Source organism: Emys orbicularis, chromosome 4 (genome assembly GCF_028017835.1).
Source record: "Emys orbicularis isolate rEmyOrb1 chromosome 4, rEmyOrb1.hap1, whole genome shotgun sequence".
In the NCBI taxonomy this organism is placed as follows: Eukaryota; Metazoa; Chordata; order Testudines; family Emydidae; genus Emys; species Emys orbicularis.
Window position 1 is genome coordinate 44,419,186 of NC_088686.1, and position 4,298 is coordinate 44,423,483.

Sequence of the window (4,298 nt, forward strand, 5' to 3'; positions counted from 1 at the left end):
GCAAAGAGGAATGTCATGTGGTCTTTCCGTGTCAAGAGTACATCACCAAGAGCATGCCTCATGCCATCCCCTCACTCCCATCTCAGTTCAGAGTGGTACGGCAAAAGAACTGTGGTACTTTTGCCAGGGTAGTATGGCACTGGGATTTCCCAGGACTCTGTGCATCTCCTTCTGGGAGGAGAGAGAGCCTGTGAGCAGGAGTCGCAGTGTGGCACAGGAGGAGGTCTATGTAGCAGCCAGTACTGTAGCTGTTTTGGGCAAGGACCAGCTTGAAGCTCTGTTGGAGATCTGGCATGTGGGAAGCCTTAACACCTTTCCATGCTTTGGCCCAAGTCCTTCTGCTGATGCTCCCCTATAGCTTATGTAACTCCCCCTGTATTGCATGTCTCTGAAGGGCACAGGGTTGTTTTCCCATTCAGTACCTGACCCATTAGGGCTTCCAGTTCTCTTCCTTTCACTTGCACTGGAAGCTGCCGTTTCTTGCCCTTGCTGGAGAGGAGGGAGAGCAGCATCTGCTAGAGAGAGCAACCCAAAGGAACACACTCTCGTTAGAGCACAAGGACTGGCCCTGGCAGTGACACTGTACTACCTCCGCCAAGGGCTGGCAGAAGGAGCGTCCTTCTGTACTGACAGTGGCTGGTACAGGCCTCTGCTACTAAGCTGGAAGAGGAGATTCTCCTCCAGTGAATGTTTCTGATAGTGATCCTAAAGTTGCACAGGAAGCTGTCCCACACCCCTTGCCTTCCTTTCCCTTCCTCAGGAGAGGGGATGGGTATGAGTGTGTGAGCCCTCAATGCTGAGCACAAATGCCTCTCCAACATTCACCTTCATGGCACGTATGTAGTAAGTGATAGGCCAGCTGGCCAGCAGGCAGCTACTACAGTGTGCATTGGGCTTCTGTTTGTACAGAATTACAGTTGGGGTGATGGTATTGGACAGAACCCAGTACCTCAGCCCCTGACATTCCACAGGGTCTTGGCTTCTACCTCTATCACATGGCAGCAGGAGGCACTGCCTGAAGTATGCTGGAAGAAGAGGAGAGTGTTTCCCAAAGGGGTGTTGGTGCTTGGAGAGCAGCTGGCCTTCTCTCCTCCCAATCCTCTGCTGTTCTCTTCCTGAGCACTGTTCCTTGCTGTTCCTTCTAGTGTTGCAGGCTTTCCAGTACACAGGGTACTAAACTGGAGCATCTCCCAAACAGACACTGAGTAGCCCACGAGGTGGCATGTTGCACTAACCATTGTCCAGATTACAGTTTGGGAGACAGTATGAGCAGCAAATTTATAACTACCAGGTTCTGTTACCTCTGACTGTCCGCTCAGCTCCTCCCATCCCAGCGAAGTAAAGGGGTGAGGAATCAAGGATCCTAGTTGGCAAACTTTCCAGTTTCAACAGTGAGGCCAAAATCTGAACAGATCATTGAACTCCCAATTTGCCCCTAAAGTGCATCTCTTCAGATCAAGAGTGGACGCACATTGGTGAGTGGTTGGTGTGTGAGAAGAACCTGCACTGCCTGTGCTGAATGCAGACACTGGAATGAGGAAGATTCAGGATCCTGGGTTGGGATTTCAATCTAGCATCTCTCCTAAGAGCTAATTTTAGAAAAATAGATAAAATTAAAAATGGTGCCATCACCCTCAGTCCCTTCATTCTGCTGTAGCTGTAGCTGCCCTGAACTGGGCAGGACTTGTGAGGTATGGCTTTTAAGATGGCTCTTCACTTTTCCAATACAACTTACTAAATAAATTAGGAATCTTGGGAAACATTATAGAAAAATGTCTTTTTTATTAAAGCAGTGTCTTAATCGTTCTTAGGGAGAGTTTGCATCACATCTCTACAGAAATATAAGCCATTGTGGTGCCCAAACCAGCTGGAACGCCAAGCATTGTCATGGCTCATCGGGATTTCTCAGTCTTGTGGGTTAATTCCCTCTCGGGCACTGAAGTGCTGGGAGCCAGCCTGCTAAACAGCTGGTGCAGTTCCTCCTTGACTGATCACTTTAGCAGTGGTTACTTTGTCCCTTTTTTAAAACAGGCTCCCTTTTTGTAAGGTTCTGACCCCCTCTGGGGTTCCAGCTTATTTGCACTCGGGATGGCTTCTATGGTCAGTGCAGTTGGGGCTCTTGTATACTGTTCCACCCATTCACTGCTCTCCCTAGGGACCAAAAGAAGGTGGTGGTGTTGCTCCGCCCAACTCCTGTTGGTTGGGGAGGCGCAGCGTGGTGCTGTTCCCTCATTGCAATCTTATGTCTTGTTCTTTGGCCTGGCAAGGGCCTTTCGAACCTTGTGGTTATAGGCTGATTCTGCCGATGACATCTTCCTCAGGAATCCTCTCCCTCCTTCTCTAGAGCTGGACTGTTTCCACATTGAGGACTGAGTGGCTGAACACCGAGTAGCTTCATCTGCTTGAAACAGCTCCCTAATCCTCACTGCGGTACAGCCAGCACCCCTCGCCTCTCTGCAGTTATACAGATGCCAAGGATTTTCTTTCAACACAAGTGCAGTCAGAACTGTGGTGGATGCTGTTAGTTCTTATTTGATAACCTTTCTTTATTGTTTCCATAAGCTGTTAGCTGGTCCCATTTCCCCTAGGGCTCCACCACTTCAGTGGTAGAGCATCTTTGTCCTTAAATCTCTTCCTTCCTCTTCCCAACACACCCACCTTATATGCTGCCCTTACAATGACACCAGTCTGGGGGCAAGGTACGGAATGCACTGTGGTCACCTGTACTGTATGTTTTCTGCTGCAGAGGCTCCTTATTTTAGTTGGTCCCTTAAATATTCCCACCTAATTGAGGCGCTTCAGTAGAAAGTTTTTGGTGCATGGTACTATCTCAGACAGATTCCTCACTCTGGAGCTGCCGTGGACCTCACAGGGCCTGGCCTCTGCTTGTATCTGAGAGTCATGTTGCATGTTTTAGAAACCAGGGACTAAGAGAGAGAGGCCAGGCCCCAGTTCTAGCTGGCAAGTTCCAAGTGGAGTTCAGCAGGTTCTGGAAGCCCATGGATTTTGTAAATAGTTTGTATAATAAATAAAATATTTTAAAAATGCTGTCGTCTTGGTTTGGAGTTGTTCCTGAGAGCACAGACGTGACCTAAACTGGTTAGCTTTAATGGTGAAGAGTCCTCTTCAGATCTTCTAGTTTCTCACCAAGTCTGTTCCCAGGATTGGGCAGGGCATCTCACCCATCCCACTGATTTCTGGTAGGACTGACTAAATCAAGGACCTGGAAATTGAACTAAATTCTGCAGCAAGACTAGCTGGCTTCTGTGGTGCTTCAGGGCAGCAGGCTGGAAATTCTGCAGCAACTTCTGGTAAATCCAGAAATGAGATTTTTAGTAAACTTACTATACAAATGAATAATAGGGTCAGTTTCTGAGTTAATTTTTATATAAATGCCTTTCATTATACTCTGTGCTGCTGGTATTTACATTGAATTTGCCTAGCTGCATTGTAGAAGTTGTCAGGGGAGAAGCTGGAGGTTTTGGTTGGAAGGGTGGACAGTTGGAGTTTATGGCTCCTGGGAAGTTGTGGCAGTTTTGGAATGTGGGCAATAAACTTGGCATCTGGAGGTTTCTTCTAAATGATCAACTAAATAGTTAACAGTAGACAAAATGTTTACTATTAGGCCTCAGGGTCAACATTCCTTTACCATGAATCTAAGAGTTGTTTTCAGGCTGTCTGCAGGCTAAGATTAACAGCACTATATTTGTCATTATGTTAGTGTTTGGAAGATTTTTCTTGTCAACTATAAGATCTAGAAACATAACTTTAAAAATGAAAAGATTATGGAGGGAATGGATTCTGTGGCAACTGCCTTGTTAGCTTCTGACATCAGTATTGCTGGATGTAATGCTGTCAAAGTGTATTTTGGAATTAGCCCAAAGGCTTTGGTTGAGTTCTTCCCCCTTCTCTTGTAGGTATAGTTCTTATGGTTTGTATATGTCCCACTATGTGCTGGCAGGTATCCTAATGTGTAATGAAATTGGCATTCCCTTCTCTGACTTTGGCCAATATTTGCCTTTTAAGCTGTGAGTGAGTGCTGGCTGCTGGATAGAGTGTGAGCAGAAGGTGTGGATCCCAGAGTCCCAGCTGTAGTATTGCACTACAGAGTTCCATCTGGCAGCCTTCAACAGGAGCAAGCTCTCATTTTGTCTGGTGCAGAGAAGTCTGAGCTCAGTTACTACAGTGATGGGTGCCATGAAGAACCTAGAGAGACTGAGAGTCACAGTATCCCCTTAAAGTGGATGAATCTGGGGCTCATGGTTTTCAATCAGGGCTCTCAAAGGTGGTGGGTAAAA